This window comes from Aquarana catesbeiana, linkage group LG09 (assembly GCF_042186555.1).
Source record: "Aquarana catesbeiana isolate 2022-GZ linkage group LG09, ASM4218655v1, whole genome shotgun sequence".
Classification (NCBI taxonomy): domain Eukaryota; kingdom Metazoa; phylum Chordata; class Amphibia; order Anura; family Ranidae; genus Aquarana; species Aquarana catesbeiana.
This window is the reverse complement of record NC_133332.1, coordinates 238,769,088-238,788,196: the sequence shown is the minus strand read 5'-3', so window position 1 is coordinate 238,788,196 and position 19,109 is coordinate 238,769,088. Positions and strand designations below refer to the sequence as shown.

The window sequence follows — 19,109 nt, the reverse complement described above, 5'->3', positions numbered from 1 at the left end:
TCGTAAGGGAGGCCTTCCTCTGCAATTCGGGCTCAAATCATCAGGTACGTGACACACACATATGATTGGGAAGACACATAAATATACTGAAAAGCTCTGACTACTAACTTTATGTTGCACCCACACTCAATACAAAAAATAGAACACACAAATTAAATTTTACCATACAAAAAATATTTTAAATGTTTCTTGTTTTAGTTCATAAGCCTAATAGGCTAAATAGTTCTTTTAACAAAGGTTAATTAGAGTCCAAATTGATATTTCATCTTTGGGTAGGTGCTGGAGAATTAAACATCTTAACAGTCTCTGAGCTGAGTTTCCAGGTCCGCACATCTGCTGTGTCCATTATGAGGAGCACCCACTCTGCCTCTTGGTTTTTTATGTATTCTAAATTATGGAAATTACAGCATGAGGAGCTACAACACACAGGTAGGCAGACACACCAGAAACTCCCCGGTGGAGAGAACCCAGTGCAGAATAATGGCAGGGAGATCTCCGTTGGGAATTATGGCAGGGAGATCTCTGTTGGGAATTATAGCAAAGAGATCTCAGTTGGGAATTGTGACAGGGAGATCTCCGTAGGGAATTATGGCAGGGAGATCTCAGTTGGGAATTGTGACAGGGACATCTCAGTGTTAGGGTACTCAAGACATAAAAGACATAAAAAGGCCAGGAGCCAATTCAGCTGGTCAAACTCCACCTGTAACAAAGAAATTACATTCAGCTTAAAACAGTTCCACAAAAATATTCACCTCTTACCTTCCCCTCACATCCTGCAATATAAAGTGCCACACCTTCTAATAGACAGGAGCATGGTATGGGGAAACATATCAGATTCTAAATGTTTTAGTAAATTAAACTTTATTCCACCATGCCCTAAACACACTGCTTTAGCTAGAAGCCTAGATATGGATGCTGCTACAAGTCAAACATTACATGTTTATTGTCACTATTTCTCTTATTTCCTCTTACACAGACTGCCTCAACCATGTCTTCAGAGGCAGAAATGTCGATTTTTGGACCGACTGCTTCCTTTCTGCGAAAAACTGAGAAGGAGAGAGTGGAGGCACAGAACAAACCATTCAACGCCAAGAACAGTTGCTTTGTGGATGACACCAAAGAGCTCTATGTGAAGGGTTTTTTATCACTTCTTGTGATAGTGGCAAAGTCACTGTTAAGACAGATGATGGAAGGGTAACCACTGAAATAGCATTCACACATTTACTATGTAACAAGTTACCGCTAGTCAGCTCAACCAAACATTTTGTATTGTTTGCAGGAAGTAACTGTCAAAGAAGGACAGGTATACCCACAGAACCCTCCCAAGTACGATAAGATTGAAGACATGGCCATGATGACCCACCTGAATGAGGCATCTGTGCTGTTTAACCTCAAAGAGCGTTATGCAGCCTTTATGATCTATGTAAGCTGGATTTATATTTTTCTCATATATTTATTGCAAAGGCAAAAGCCCCTGAAGCTCAACTCTCTTTAGCAATATCACTGAATTCAAATCTCTCATAATAAAAAAAAACTGCAGTTTTTTTGTCAATTTAAATGTTAGCAAGCCTGCAATGAAAATGTCTTCTGATGTATAATCTGTATTACTTCTGCAACTTTCAGACCTACTCTGGCCTGTTTTGTGTCACTGTAAACCCCTACAAGTGGCTGCCAGTGTACAACCCTGAAGTTGTTGCCGGCTACAGAGGAAAAAAGCGTCAGGAGGCCCCACCACACATATTCTCTATCTCTGATAATGCCTATGAGTTTATGTTAACTGGTTATGTACCTTTCATAAATAACTTGTGTTATTGAAACATCCACTTAGTTATTTCTGCACAACAACTCACATGTGTATTTAATCTCTTTTAGACCAAGAAAACCAGTCTATCCTGATTACGTGAGTAAAATATGAGATTGCGCTTAGCTGTTGCAAATGTACAGTTAAATTATAGTTGTGGATATTTACTGACATTTGTAAAATCTGTAACCAGTGGAGAATCTGGAGCTGGAAAGACTGTGAACACCAAGCTTGTCATTCAGTACTTTGCAACAATTGCAGCCCTCGGTGATGCAGGAAAGAAGACAGGACCAAGTAACAGCTTGCAGGTGAGATCAATGGAACTTCTATAACAAAATATACATACCATAGTTACATAGTTAGTCAGGTCGAAAAAAGACACAAGTCCATCTAGTTCAACCATAAAATAAATAAATAAAATCAAAAATATCATACAATCCCATATACCCAATCCAATACCCACAGTTGATCCGGAGGAAGGCGAAAAAAACCCCCAGAAAAGCAGGATCCAATTTGCTATAGCAGGGGAAAAAATTCCTTCCTGATCCCAGAGAGGCAATCAGATTTTTCCCTGGATCAACTTTACCTATAAATGTTAGTACCCAGTTATATTATGTACATTTAGGAATGAATCAAGGCCTTTCTTAAAGAAATCTACTGAGCTGGCCAGAACCACCTCTGGAGCGAGTCTATTCCACATTTTCACAGCTCTTACTGTGAAGAAACCTTTACGTATTTGGAGATGAAATCTCTTTTCCTCAGTGTTGACCATAAAGTGAATAACTCAACACCAAGTTCACTATATGGAACCCTTATATATTTATACATGGTGATCATATCCCCCTTTAATCTCCTCCTCTCAAGAGTGAATAAATTCAGTTCCTTTTATCTTTCCTCATAGCTGAGCTCCTCCATGCCTCTTATCAGTTTGGTTGTCCTTCTCTGCACTTTCTCCAGTTCCCCGATATCTTTTTTGAGAACTGGTGCCCAAAACTGAACTGCATATTCCAGATGAGGTCTTACTAATGATTTGTACAGGGGCAAAATGATATCATTCTCTCTTAATACAAGAAAGGACTTTGCTCGCTTTGGAAACCGCAGCTTGGCATTGCATGCTATTATTGAGCTTATAATCTACCAAAACCCCCAGATCCTTCTCCACCATTGATTCCCCCAGTTGTACTCCCCCTAGTATGTATGATGCATGCATATTCTTAGCCCCAAGTGAATAACTTTACATTTATCAACATTAAACCTCATCTGCCACATAGTCGCCCAATTATACAGTGCACTGAGGTCGGCTTGTAAATTGGAGACATCCTGTAAGGATGTTATTCCACTGCATTGCTTAGTGTCATCTGCAAAGTCAGAAATTTTACTTTTAATCCCAGACCCAATATCATTTATAAAGATATGAAAAAGTAAGGGTCCCAGCACTGAACCTTGGGATACACCACTGATAACCTTAGACCATTCAGAGTAAGAATCATTACACACTACTCTCTGAATTCTGTCTTTTAACCAGTTTTCTATCCATTTACAAACTGATATTTCCAAGCCTGTAGACTTTACCTTACACATGAGCCGTGTGTGGGGAACTGTGTCAAACACTTTTGCAATATCAAAGGAAACCATGTCCACCGCCACCCCTCTGTCCAAGGTTTTACTTACCTCCTCATAAAAAGAAATCAGATTTGTGTGACAACTTCTGTCTTTCATGAATCCATGCTGTCTGTTGCTTAAAATATTTTTTTCTAGCAAGAACTCGTCTATGTGGTCTTTTATTAAACTCTCCAGTATCTTCCAGACTATAGAAGTTAAACTAACAGATCTATAGTTACTTGGTAAAGACTTTGTTCCCTTTTTAAATATAGGCACCACATTGGCCCTACGCCAATCCAGTGGTACTATTCCCGTCATTAATGAGTCCCTAAAAATTAGATACAATGCCTTTGAAATTACAGAGCGCAATCCTTTTAGGATCTGTGGGTGGATGCCATCTGGTCCAGGTGCTTTATCCACCTTTATTCTATCTAAATATTTCTGGATCATTTCCCTTTTGAGCCATTGTAGATTATTTGAGGCTGTGTCACTAACACCCCCATTATGGACATGAGCTCCCCCATGCTCCTTTGTATACACAGAGCTGAAGAAAGTATTTAATACATTTGCTTTCTCTTTGTCATCAGTCACCCACTCTATATTATTTTGTAAAGGGTCTACATGCTCAGACCTGACCTTTTTACTATTAATATATTTGAAGATATTTTGGGGGTTTGTCCTACTACCTTTTGCAGTCTGTCGTTCGTTTTGAGTTTTTGCATCCTTGATTTTATTTTTACATATTCTGTTATATTCTTTGTAACATTTAAACAACACTAGTGTTCCTTCATTTTTATATTTTTTAAAAGCTCTTTTCTTATTGTTTATAGCTTTTTTTAACTTTAGCCGTGAGCCACATAGGTTTTATTTTAGCATTTTAAACTTATTGCCCATGGGAATATACTTTGCAGTGAGTTCACAGTCATTTTGAAGAATTCCCATTTCTGTTCTGGGCCCATTGATGCCAATATTCCCTCCCAATCCAAGTCCTGGAGAGCAGCCCTCATCCTTGGAAAAATTTCTCTCTTGAAATTAAGTGTTTTTATCTTTCCCATATGTGTTTTTTGCTTACAGCTAACATCAAATGAAATCTTGTTATGGTCACTGCTACCAAGATGTTCCTTTATATGAACATTAGTAATAAGCTCTGCATTGTTTGAGATTACCAGGTCCAACAGAGCATCATTCCTAGTTGGGGCCTCAATAAACTGGACCATAAAATTGTCCTGCAATAGGTTTATAAATTTTAGCCCTTTAACTGCAGTGCCATTACTCCAGTCAATTTCTGGGTAGTTAAAATCCCCCATTATTATCACCATCCCAGCCCTTGCAGCCCTTTCCATCTGTGCAAGGAGCTGAGTCTCCACCTCTTTATTAACAATGGGTGGTCTATAACAAACTCCAATGATTAAGTTTGAACTACGCACATCTATATGCAGTTCCACCCATAATGCTTCAGACTCATCACACTCGCCATCAACCAGGTCCTCTTTCACACTCGGTTTGAGATCACTTCTCACATAGAGACAGACCCTGCCACCTTTCCTTTTTACCCTGTCTCTCCGAAAGAGTGCATAGCCAGGAATATTAATAGCCCAGTCATGTAAGGAATGAAGCCAAGTTTCAGCAATACCGATTACATCATAGTTCTCCCCGTGCATCAGAGCTTCCAACTCACCTATTTTGCTTGGCAGATTTCTGGCATTTGTGAACAAATACTTTAATGCATTATTACATTTTGCTCTGGTGTTTTTCATATCTTGTTTAGTAGTACAAATGGCACTATAATTTCCAATGGTTGTTTGCAACATGCAAACTTTCTTGTCACCGGCCATACACCTCCCCCCATCTATCCCCATTCCACCCACCATTAATGTCTGACCCTTAACTGACCTGTCTGCCTGATGGAATTCTAGTTCACCCTCCCCCTTAATCCTAGTTTAAATACCGCTCTTGATAAGATTGTACATACGATTAAAACAAACTCATTTAGACTCATAATAACCTCTTATTCCATATAAGAGCACCTTTGAAGTATTACTTTAACAATTTACAGGGCACACTGGAAGATCAAATCATCCAAGTAAACCCTCTGCTGGAAGCCTTTGGTAATGCGAAAACCGTGAGAAATGACAACTCCTCCTGTTTTGTAAGTAACACCATTATTAAGGCCACACAAGGATTCTGCTCAACATAACTTGTGTTGACGTGGTTTCTTCACCATCTCCAGGGTAAATTCATCAGAATCCACTTTGGAACCACAGGAAAACTGTCTTCTGCAGATATTGAGACCTGTAAGAATTGCTTGATACTTTCAAACTAATTTCTTAGGGTACTACATATGTTTCGTCAGTAAAAGGTGATCTTTTTCTTTACAGACTTGCTGGACAAGTCCAGAGTCACATTCCAGCTTTGACCTGAAAGAAGCTACCATATCTTCTATCAGATCTTGACTAATAAAAGGCCAGAGCTGATTGGTAATTTCCATAACTTTTCTGCAAAGGATTACAAAACTAGAGAATTAGTCAAGTTATATTTTATCTAGATACATACTGTATTGTTTTACAGATGTGCTATTAATAGATTGTTACACTATGTCACTTTAATCAATAATATTTCTATCTTTCAGAAATGCTTCTGCTGACCACAAACTCATACAACTACCCTTTCATCAGCCAGGGTGAAGTTGCTGTCAAAAGTATTGATGATGAAGAGGAATTGATGGCTACAGATGTATGTAATGATACTAGATGTTCTTTAGGCATTTTGGGATACAACTGTGAAACATGACACATATTCATATATTTGCAGAGTGCCATAGACATTCTGGGTTTCTCACCAGATGAAAAAAATGGCATCTACAAGTTGACTGGTGCTGTTATGCACCATGGTAACATGAAATTCAAGCAGAAGCAAAGAGAGGAGCGGGTTGAGCCCGATGGCAAGGAAGGTAAGGTTTAAGACTTGTCTTTAAAACCCAGCAAAGGAATATGTTGGTGATTGATCTGGACAATCCTATTAATTGAGCTTTAATAAATCCACAAAATCTTCTAGTTGCTGATAAAATTGCCTACTTGATGGGACTGAACTCTGCTGATTTGCTGAAGGCTCTCTGCTACCCCAGGGTCAAAGTCGGCAATGAGTTTGTCACTAAGGGACAAACTGTCCAACAGGTAGCATATCATAATGTAAAATATTTTGTTTTGTTTGAATATTTTGTTGGGAAAATAGGCTAATTCGCAGTCATTATTTGTAGGTAAACAATGCCGTTGGTGCCTTCGGCAAGTCTGTTTATGAGAAACTCTTCTTGTGGATGGCCATCCATATTAACCAACAGCTGGACACCAAAATGCCAAGACAATGCTTTATTGGTGTACTAGATATTGCTGGATTTGAGATCTTTGATGTAAGTGTAAACATACATTTTATAGAGAATATTACATTGGCTATGTTAGCAAAATTCAGACACTTATCTATACATCATAATCTGTAGTTCAACAGCTTGGAGCAACTTTGCATTAACTTCACCAACGAGAAGCTGCAACAGTTCTTTAACCACCACATGTTTGTTCTGGAACAAGAGGAGTACAAGAAAGAAGGAATTGATTGGGAGTTTATTGACTTTGGTATGGATCTGGCTGCCTACATTGAGCTTATTGAGAAGGTGAGCGTCTACATTCTACATATTAGCAACTCAAAGTTATAAGCTGATGTGAATTTGTAACTTGTCCTTTTCTCTGAACAGCCAATGGGCATCTTCTCAACCCTGGAAGAGGAGTGCATGTTCCCCAAGGCTAATGACACTTCCTTCAAGAATAAGCTCTATGATCAACATCTGGGCAAGTGTAAGAACTTCGAGAAGCCCAAGCCTGGCAAGGGAAAAACGGAAGCTCACTTCTCTCTGGTGCATTATGCTGGCACTGTGGATTACAACATCAGTGGCTGGCTTGACAAGAACAAGGACCTACTGAATAAGACTGTTATCGGCCTCTACAAGAAATCTTCAGTGAAGCTATTGTCCTTACTTTACTCTTCCTACGCAGGTGTTGAGGGTAAGTAATCCATTGAAAATATAATGTAACACTGCAATTTTCAGACACTTTATGGAATAGATTTAAACATTTACATTCTTTTTCAGGTGACTCTGGTGGAAAGGGTGGAAAGAAAAAGAAGGGTTCCTCTTTTCAGACAGTATCTGTCCTGTTCAGAGTAAGTGGTTTAAATAGAAACAATTGCTTTTTCTAGAACTTTTTAAGGCAGTGACAATTATTCTAAATGCAATCTTCCACAGGAAAATCTGAACAAGCTGATGACCAATCTGAAGAGTACTCACCCTCACTTTGTACATTGTCTGATCCCCAATGAGACAAAAACTCCAGGTAACTGAGAGTTATAATATAGTGTAAGATGTAGTTTAAAAGTGGATCCTTGTTTTGAATTATGTGTGTCACTCTCTGAGAGGTACCATGGAGAATCATCTGATCATCCACCAGCTGAGGTGTAACGGTGTGCTGGAGGGTATCAGAATCTGCCGAAAGGGCTTCCCTAGCAGAATCCTCTATGGTGATTTCAAACAATGGTAAGCATTTTGCTTACTTTCTCTTTTTTAATTCCAAACTGTTCCAGCATTTTTATAAAATTTGGCCAAACTAATATTTGAACTCTACTTGGCCAACTTCAGGTAAAAGGTCCTGAATGCTAGTGCAATTCCAGATGGACAATTCATTGACAGTAAGAAGGCTTCTGAAAAACTTCTTGGCTCAATTGATGTGGACCACACCCAGTGTAAGTTTGGGCATACTAAGGTATAAAACAGTCTTGTGGGTGGATGAATTAATCTAGCTTTTTAAAGTTGGTTTGAATGAGCTTTATTTTCCCACAGGTGTTCTTCAAAGCTGGTCTCTTGGGTACTCTGGAAGAAATGAGAGATGATAAGTTGGCCCAGCTGATCATTCGCACTCAGGCTCTGTGCAGAGGCTTCTTGATGAGAGTAGAATTCAAGAGGATGATGGATAGAAGGTATTGATGACACTGCATGGTGTAACACACTGCCTCTGATCTAGGAATTAAACAACACATTTGCTTACATTTTATTTAAATATACCTATAGCTAAGATAAAATAGTTTTATAACCCTAAATTCAATCTATTAATTTACATTTATGCAAAACTGTGTACATGCAGCAAGATACAGATAAACAGTTTAGCATTGCTATTGTGTTTTACTATTTTATAACCCCATAATAGGCTGTGTGACCTATCTGAACAAGCCTATTACTATTATACATTCTTTAAAAAAGGAAAGCGATCTACACCATCCAGTACAATGTGAGATCATTCATGAATGTCAAGCAGTGGCCATGGATCAAACTGTACTTTAAGATTAAGCCTCTCCTGAAGAGTGCTGAGACTGAGAAGGAGATGGCTAATATGAAGGAAGAGTTTGCAAAGACAAAGGAAGCACTGGCTAAATCAGAAGTGAAATGGAAAGAGCTGGAAGAGAAGATGGTTGCCCTTCTGCAGGAAAAGAATGACCTCCAGTTTCAAGTGCAGTCGGTAAAATGCTTAAAAGATACACGGAGATGTTATACAATGTAGTCGTTATAAAATGTTGTCTTAACACTTAAAATTACTTTACATCGTTTGCATGTAGGAAGGGGAGAGCTTAACTGATGCAGAGGAAAGATGTGATGGCCTCATTAAGAACAAAATTCAACTGGAAGCCAGAATCAAAGAGATCACAGAAAGGCTTGAAGATGAGGAGGAAAGCAATGCAGAGCTGACAGCCAAGAAGATGAAATTGGAGGATGAATCCTCTGAACTGAAGAAGGACATTAATGACTTAGAGCTGACATTGGCCAAAGTTGAGAAAGAGAAACATGCAACAGAAAACAAGGTTGGGCACATTATAATATGCCTTAAATGCCATGTTTCTAAATTGCACAGTAGACGTATTTTGAATGTTTTCACTATTCTTAGGTAAAAAACCTTACAGAAGAACTGGCAACTCTGGAAGACAACATCTCTAAGCTCTCAAAGGAGAAAAAAGCTCTCCAAGAGGCTCATCAACAAACTCTTGATGATCTACAAACAGAGGAGGATAAAGTCAGCTCCCTTACTAAAGCAAAAACCAAGTTTGCACAACAAGTGGATGATGTAAGTACTTTTAGTTTAATTTGTACTTGATTTTTGCTGTATAACTGAACTGCAGACATATTCAATAAACTGTAAATATTTATTTTATTTCTTTACCCATCAGCTGGAAGGCTCTTTGGAGCACGAAAAAAAACTTCGTCTTGATCTTGAGAGAGCTAGGAGGAAGCTTGAAGGTGACCTAAAACTAATTCAGGAAACAGTCATGGATCTGGAAAATGAAAAACAGCAAGCCGAGGAAAAACTCAAGAGGTTAGTAAGATTTAAAAAAAAATTGCTGTAGTTTTAAAATATGTCACAAACAACTACTTATTTTGCCAACACAGGAAATACTTTGAAATAAGCCAGCTGCAAAGTAGGATTGAAGATGAGCAATCCCTGGGATCTCAGCTGCAGAAGAAGATCAAGGAGCTCCAGATAAGATTACAGAGCTAAAATGCAGACATATTGCTTCTAATAATCATTAAAACTGCATATAATAACTGAAAGTCCCTTCTTAGGCCCGTATTGAAGAACTTGAGGAAGAGATAGAAGCTGAGCGTGCTGCTCGTGCCAAAATTGAGAAACAGAGAGCTGACTTGCCCAGAGAACTTGAAGAGATCAGTGAGAGCCTTGAAGAAGCTGGTGGTGCCACTTCTGCTCAGATTAAGCTAAACAAAAAACGTGAGGCTTGTGGAACATCCCGCAGTTGCAGGATGTTACCGGCCTGAACAGCTACTTGATCCGATTCAGTCTCATGTCATCTATCAATAGATACACCTATGAACATCAACTTTTGAGCCACCTTCAGGATTTGCCTCTCGGCCTCAGTGGAGCCTCAAGCATTTAGTTTACGCCCATATTTCTTGGGCTTTTCTTTTCTTTTTGAAGAGAACAACATATATATACTCTTGGTGGAGTAAAAAAAAATCTACTTCTACCTGTTTACATCATCTCCAACACATAGATGTTTGTTCATATTGGAATCAAGAGCATACTGGGCAGACAGACTTTGTCACTGTCGCTGCTTTTAATCGCAAATTTTATGGAAATTCAAATCAGCCAATACAGTGTTTAATAACCAATTAAAGCACATACTACCCCTGAGGAAGGAGTTTAATTGACTCCGAAACGCGTCCGGTGAAAAAGTACTGCTTCAAAACTTTGTATATACACGATTGTAATACTGATGGATTTACATTCCTAACAATAGATGTTACAGTTGTTGTCATATTTTATTATGTTAATTCAATAAATTATATTTGTACCAAGTATACCTCTTTTATGATTGCTACATGTGCCTGAAAAGTCCACCACTAGGGGACTCCCTTTGCTGTTATGTATTTTTCAAACTATGAACTCTAAAAATTCCAGCTTATTGATCTACTAGAAATCATTTCTTCAAAAAAAACAAAAAAAAAACTTTTCATTGGTGGTTATTGTGGTCAAAAATTCACTTCATAACAGATCTGAACGAAGCAATATATAAAAAAACTGTAAAGTATAACTAAAGACAAAACTTGTTTACCATTATCATTGAAAGTGAAAGTAAAAGAAAATCCCAAATTTTGGGTTGTCCCCAGAAAAGTAATAGAGGGGAAATCTTCCAATGGGGACATTGGACATTCCCTCTCACTTCCTGTTTTGGCTATGGGACAGGAAGTGAAGGTAAATCTTACTAATGGGGCAAAGATGGCAAAAATAAACCTTACAGGGGTTTAACCCTCCCTAACTCTATCCAAAATTTAAAAAAAGTTTTGATTATAGTTCTACTTTAAAGTCTATGTGTTACTGTTATGTAGTAGAATTAATTAGGTGCATAGCTAAACTCATCTAGGACAGTCTGATCATTGGTGACAATTACGATGCATACAAATGCCTGAAACACTCACAAAAAAGTCTTACCTGGCTAATAAGTTATTTTAGGGTGACCATACACTACTATACAATCTGATGGTAAATCTAAATGGGATTGTACAAACAACTATGCAGCATAAAAGTCTGCTTGATTTGATAAAAATTGATTGCATTGTAAAGATTTGTCCTCATATTATAATGTATAATTTTTGACATTGTACTGGGATTGTACAATCAGATTACAGTGTTTATGGCCATACTTAATCTTTGAAATAAGAGGAAAGAGATAAGCTTGCTTAATTCTTTGAAGCGAAGTATGTATAGACCAGTGGCGGCTGGTGCTTAAAATATTTGGGGGGCGCAAACAAACTGAAAAAAAAAACATCAATTGCAGCCACTGTGCCATCAAACGCAGCTACTCTGCCCATCAATTGCCGCCACTGTGCCCATCAAACGCAGCCGCTGTGCCCATCAAGTGCTGCCACTGTGCCCATCAAACTCAGCCACTGTGCCCATCAAATGCAGCCACTCTGCCATCAAACGCAGCCACTGTGCCCATAAAATGCAGCCACTGTGCCCAAGAAACGCAGCCACTGTGCCCATCAAACGCAGCCACTGTGCCCATCAAACGCAGCCACTGTGCTCATCAAATGCAGCCACTGTGCCCATCAAGCGCAGCCACTGTGCCATCAAACGCAGCTACTGTACCCGTCAATTGCTGCCAGCGTGCCCATCAATTGCTGCCAGTGTGCCCATCAATTGCCGCTACTGTGCCCCCTCAAATGCTGCCAGTGTGCCCATAAATTGCCGCTACTGTGTTCCATCAAATGCTGCCAGTGTGCATCGCCCAGCACTTACCTGTCTCTCAGTGGGTCAGTCGCGGTGTCCTGCACGCTCCTCAATGTCTTATTCCGTCCTCTCTATCATGCGTCCAATAACAGCACCTGATGTTTCAGCCAATCAGGTGACAAGTAACAGACCCCAGCACCTGATTGGCTGAGAAGCGGTTCAATGTTAGCAAAGCGAATTCTTTGGCTTTGCTAACACACAGCTGAGTGAACAGTGAATGCACAGCATTGCGCCCGCTGTTCACCTTTTTGGTCGCCTATTAGAGCCTATGGCTCTAATCAGGTGCTTCCAAAAAACACCCCCCGCCACTATAATTCAGGTGTCCGGTACTCGAAAAGGGGCCGGACACTTGAATAGGAGGTGTCAGCGGCAACCATAGATAGATTCATGCGATGCATGAATCTATCTATGGTGATAGAGCGGGACCAGGAGAGAGGGGGTGGTGCTCCTGCACCCTTTATAGTTACACCACCACTGGTACAGACCCTTCAAGCAGAACTCCATGAATTTTAAAACTTTTGCTGCTGCCTTCTAAGGAGTTAAGTCCATTGATGTGTCTCATTGGACTTTTATATATCAATCACTTTTATTTTCCTATTTATATTTTTACCAAGCATTGGGAATGCAGCTATCTCTATACTTCCGGCACCCTGATACGGAACCTTCAAGTCTCAAATACAGCAGCTGCAGAGTCCTTTGCTGACACTTTACCCTCTGCCTGTGTAAAATCTACATAAAAACAGAATGCAATGATTTGCAAATCTCATAAACCCATATTTTGTTCTCAATAGAAAATAGAAAACATATCAAATGTTTAAACTGAGAAAATTTGAAATTGGTGGCAGCAATACGTCTCAAAAAAGCTGGGATATGGCCATGTTTCCCACAGTGTAGCATCCCCTCTTCATTTACCAACACTCTTTAAGCGTCTGGGAACTGAGGAGACCAGTTGCTGGAGTTTTTGGAGAGGACTGTAGTCACATTCTTGCCTGACCATATACTGCTCTAAAACACGGATATACAGTATCCTTGAGCATTGATGGTGCCTTTCCAGATGTACAAGCTGCCCATTCTATACGCATGAATGCGCCCCCATACCACCAGATGCAGGCTTTTGAACTGACCACTGATAACAAGCTGGAAGGTCCCTCTCCTCGTTAGTCTGGAGGACTCGGCACCCATGGTTGCGAAAAAGAATGTCAAATTTCAATTTGTCTGACCACAGAACAGTTTTCCACTTTGCAACAGACCATTTTGAATGAGCTTTGGCCCAGAGAAGATGGTGGCATTTCTGGCTCATGTTCAGATATGGCTTCTTCTTTGCATGATAGAGCTTTACGCATTTTTGGATGGCATAGCGAACTATGTTCACAGACAGTGATTTTTGGAAGTATTCCTGAGTCCATGCAGCGATATCTATCACAAAACCATGCCTGTTTTTAATGTAATACTGTCTGAAGGCCCAAAGATCACGGGCATCCAATATTGTGTTTTGGCCTTGTCCTTTGTGCACAGAGATTTCTTCAGATTCTAATGCCCCGTACACATGAGCAGAATTTCCAGCGGAAAAATCTTGGTTTGTTTTTCCGACGGAATTCCGCTCAAGCTTGCATTGCATACACACGGTCACACAAAAGTTCTCTGAACTTTTGACCATCAAGAACGCGGTGATGTACAACACTACGATGAGCCAAGAAAATGAAGTTCAATGCTTCCGAGCATGCGTCGAATTGTTTCCAAGCATGTGTAGGAATTTTGCGCGTCGGAATTGCTACAGACGATCGGAATTTCCGATAGTAACTTTTTCTGTCGGAAAAATAGAGAACCTGCTCTCAATCTTTTGCGAATTTCCGATTGTGTGTTGTACGGGGCATCAGAATTGTTTGATATTTTGTACTGTGGATAATGATATACACTGAGCAAAATTATAAACGCAACACTTTTGTGAATGCCCCTATTTATCATGAGCTGAACGCAAAGATCTATTACTTTTCCTATGTACACAAAAGGCCTATTTCTCTCAAATATTGTTCACAAATCTGTATAAATCCGTGTTAGTGAGCACTTCTCCTTTGCCGAGATAATCCATCCACCTCAGAGGTGTTGGCATATCAAGATGCTGATTAGACAGCATGATTATTGCACAGGTGTGCCTTAGGCTGGCCACAATAAAAGGCACTCTAAAATGTGCAGTTTTGCTGTATTGGGTGGGGGGGGGGGTCCGAAAACCAGTCAGTATCTGGTGTGACCACCAATTGCCTCACGCAGTGCAGTACATCTCGTTCGCATGGAGTTGATCAGGTTGATTGTGCTGTGTGATAAAACTGCACATTTTAGAGTGGCCTTTTATTGTGGCCAGCCTAAGGCACAACTGTGCAATAATCATGCTGTCTAATCAGCATCTGGATATGCCACACTTGCAAGGTGGATGGATTATCTCGACAAAGGAGAAGTGCTCACTAACACAGATTTAGACAGATTTGTGAACAATATTTGAGAGAAATAGACCTTTTGTGTACATAGAAAAAGTCATAGATCTTTGAGTTCAGCTCATGATAAATAGGGGCAAACACAAAAGGGTTGCGTTTATAATTTTGCTCAGTGTATTTAAAATGTCTTTGCAATTTTATGTTCAGGAACATTATTCTGAAATTGTTTGACTTTTTCTAGATGCAGCTTTTCACAGATTGGTAATCCTCTGCCCATCTTTATTTCTGAGACACTCTGACTCTCTAAGATGCTATTTTTATACCCAATCATGTTATTGACTTGTTGCCAAATAACCTAATTAGTTGCAAAATGTTCTACCAGCTATTCTTTGTTAGTACCACTTACTTTGCCAGCTTTTTTGTTGCCCTATCCAAACTTTTTTGAGACGTGTTGCTGCCATCAATTTTAAAATGACCTAATTTTTTTCTTAAAATAGTACAGTCTCTCGGTTTAAACATTTGATATGTTTTCTATTTTCTATTGTGAATAAAATATGGGTTTATGAGATTTGCAAATCATTGCATTCTTTTTTTTATGTAGATTTTACACAGCGTTACAATGATTTTGGAATGGGGGTTGTACAAAGTACTCTGTGAATGGACAGCGGAGAGGAGGGGTGGGCAGAGCGGTTGCTGTGTAGCAAAGTGCTTCTCTCTTGCCAGAGAGACCTGTATACCCTGAAATGGTGGTTTGTTTTCTAGAGTCTCTAACCTATGGGTGCTGCAGGCAGGCAACCTATTGAAGTTTATTAGGATGCAGTGGCTGCATTATATACCATTCACCTTATCTGAGCCCCATGTGAACAAGACCTAAAGAGGAACTGCAGTCTGCTCACATAATTTGTAATAAAAACATCTTTGCTATTCTGAACCTTCCCTCCAACTACTTTGCATATTATTTTATATATACTGCAATTCTGTACTTTCCAAATATGCTGCAGAAATCTCCCTTCACTGAGTCTGGCTGCAGCCATTTTAACTGTGGGCAGCTGAAGCTGCTGCCTGTTCAATTCCTGGATGTATACAGACACACAGAGGCACACCTCCAGCTCTGCAGCTCTCATTGGCCCTCTTATGACTCATCCCCCCTCCCTTCCTGGCAAACTCTCACAAGAGTAAGAGAGAGAGAGCTGTGCATGATGTCATAAGCCTAGGCTAATGACCAGACAAGAAACAGGAAGTGGGCTGTATAAGGTATTTACTGGCAGAAAAAATAAGTTTTACTGTCCAAAGTTAAAACAATAAAGGCAGAAGATTTAATAGATGGAAAGATGAAAAAAAGTCTGAAGGTCAAGGAAGGTCAAGGAAGAGATTTATATGCTTCCCACAAAAAAAAATACTTGACTTCACTCTGGGGGTCCAGCAAGTGAACGTGGAGGAGTAAATGAGAAAAAGCATACTCGTTACTAGTCCTGATTGACACCTAAAACAACTTATTTTATCTGCTTGCGGACCACCCTATGCACATATACTTTGGCAGGGTGGCTGCTCTGTGCCAGATCACGTACCTAGTACACGATCTGACACTTCCGGGTCCGGGGCGCGCGCACCACCAGTGACCTGCTCCAGCTGTGATTGGACACAGCAGGGGCCAATCTGTGGGTCCGGCGGACTCAATTGTTCGAGACACAGGCAGAACGGCAGTTTGCCTATGTAAACAAGGCAGACCGCCATTCTGAGAGAGAGGAATGTACTGATCCTGTGTTTCTGCTAAGCAGGAACATGAGTTTTTTTCCTTGCCCCAGTCAAAACACCTCCCCCACAGTTAGTAAGCGCTCCCTAGAAACACATTTAACCCTTTGGTCGCCCCTGATGTTAACCCCCTTCTCTGCCAGTGTCATTAGTATAGTGACAGTGCATATTTTTTAGTATTAGTGTCACTGGTCCCCAAAAAGTGTCAAAAGTGTCAGTTAGATGTCCGAATTGTCCACCGCAATATCGCAGTCGCCGATCGCTGCCATTACTAGTAAAAATAAAAATAAATAGAATTATCCCATAGTTTGTAGATGCTATAACTTTTACCAAAAATATGTAGCAGATAGCAGAATATATATTGGCCTAAATTGATGAAGAAATTTGATTTTTAATTTTTTTTTATTGGATAGTTTCTATAGCAGTCTAGTTAGTTTCAAAATTGTCAGTCTTTTTTTGTTTATAGCGCAAAAAATAAAAAAACGCAGAGGTGATCAAATACCACCAAAAGAAAGCTCTATTAGTGGGAAAAAAAGGACAAACATTTAATTTGGGTACAGAGTCGCACCACCGGGCAATTATCAGATTAAGTAACGCAGTGTGTATCGCAAAAAATGGTCTGGTCATGAAGTGTGGGGTGGGGGAGTAAACATTCGAGCTGAAGTGGTTAAACAGGAAACGCTTCTATGTTTAGTACTATGCAGAACTCATATTGAGCTCACATGGCTGTCTACCAGTGTGACTGATATTTTGTCAGATCGTCTATTATAAATCTAGGTATCAAGAAGACATCCCCGGTGAAAAGCGAGCCGCTAATATACTGCATCCTCATGAGATTCAGTCACCAGGGATTGCCTCACGAAGCCGCTCTGCCAATTACTGTTACTATTTTCTTAACAAGGACAAATCATACGCACGGTTATCTATTTTCGCCATATATTCTGCACCTGAGTTTAGTTTGATGGGACAGATTTGCCTGACAAACTTTCATGGGTTCCCTCAGAAGAATGGAAGATAGTTCCTGCAACAACCCTGCAATTATTTTGACAAAATGACTTTTTTTTTTTTAAATGAGCATTTTGACATTTGACAGTATGGGAAAGCAGCCAAAAAATATACAGTTGGAAAAAAAGAAAATTCAGCACTATTTAGCATGCTGTCATGGCACTGACTAAAAATTTTAGGCCTTGGGCACCATTGTCATGGTGGGGGGGGGGGGGTGGCTGTTATGAAAAACAAGAAAATACAGCCAGGGGCATCAACTTAACTTGACTGATCACTATACATATACGGCCGGTCCACTCCCCTATTGTTTTGGGAGGTCGTAATAATGCATCCTATGGCAACTGAGCTCCTGTACATACAGACAGGTGATCACCAATAGGACTGGCTCTGTACCACATGATCGCTGTGACCAATCACAAAGTCAAAGAATGTAAACACAGGCTGCCGCTAGCTGCTGTGTGTCAGTTATTGGTCGGTGGTCAGTTTGCTCTCACACACAGATTGGTATGTAAGAGGAATGAAAGACATCTGCCTACCAGCCAGCACTAGTGCAATCCAGTACAATGTAATGCCGCGTACACACGAGCGGACGTACAAAGGGACTAGAATAAGGAAGTTCATAGCCAGTAGCCAATAGCTGCCCTTGCGTCCTTTTTTGTCCGTCGGACTAGCAGATGAACGGATTTTTCAAACGGACTCAAAACCGTCGGAAAGATTTCCAAAGTTCCAAATCTAAAGTCCGTCTGATTTTCAACAGAAAAAGTCCGCTGAAGCCCACACAAGGTCGGATTGTCTGACGGATTCGTTCCGTCGGACCAGTCCGGACGGAAAGTCCGGTTGTGTGAACACGGCATAAGATTCACCCCTGTAATGTCATTCATCCCTCTAGAGTATATGTCAGCCCCATCCTGCATACCTCCCAACTTTTTGAGATGGGAATGAGGGACACCTATCAGCAAAAGTATGCAGGCATAGGACACACCCCCTGTCACGCCCCATTAAAGAAGAATTGTAATAAAAAAACAAGATTGGCTAAACCCACAAGCGCTTTTTTACCCCTTCTATTCCTTTATATTGGCTTTTGGAATTTACAAATACAGCAATTTAGAAATCAGATGAAAGGTTTAGCACTGGAAAACACTTTTTGATAGATACAAAGTGTATTTTATATACATCTATATAGATCAGACTAAAATGAGGGACAAATGAGGAGGAAAGAGGGACAGAGGGACATTGCTCCCAATCAGGGACAGTCCCTCGAAATCAGGGACAGTTGGGAGTTATGCATCCTGTCTCTGATTTGACCTGTATATTAACCTGTATATTAACAGCTTACAGTGGCAGGCTGTGCATTTCACACCTAGGCCTTCAGTGATGTCTTACCTGAATGAATCCAGCAATTGTTGTCTGTAACCCTACAAATCCAACATTGTACGCCCTGCTAGATGGCCCCAGTATCACCAACTCAAAATCTGGTTCGTTAAAGCTACAGGCGCCTGCATTGTTGATTCTGAAGACCTCAAGGCAAATTTCTTTGACCATGGCAACACATGATGGCTACCATGGCTGAAATAGAATTGGATAAAAGCTCTAACATAAACATATACTATCGGCAGCAGCGAAACCAAGAGAAAAGCTATGAAAATAAGAAAAAATTCTATTATATAACACATTAATGAAAAA

General features: G+C 40.0%; 1 pseudogene; it reads left to right on the top strand.

The window, feature by feature from the left end:
• Positions 1 to 988: 988 nt before the first annotated feature.
• Positions 989 to 10,265, top strand: LOC141109012 (myosin-4-like; annotated as a pseudogene).
• Positions 10,266 to 19,109: the final 8,844 nt, after the last annotated feature.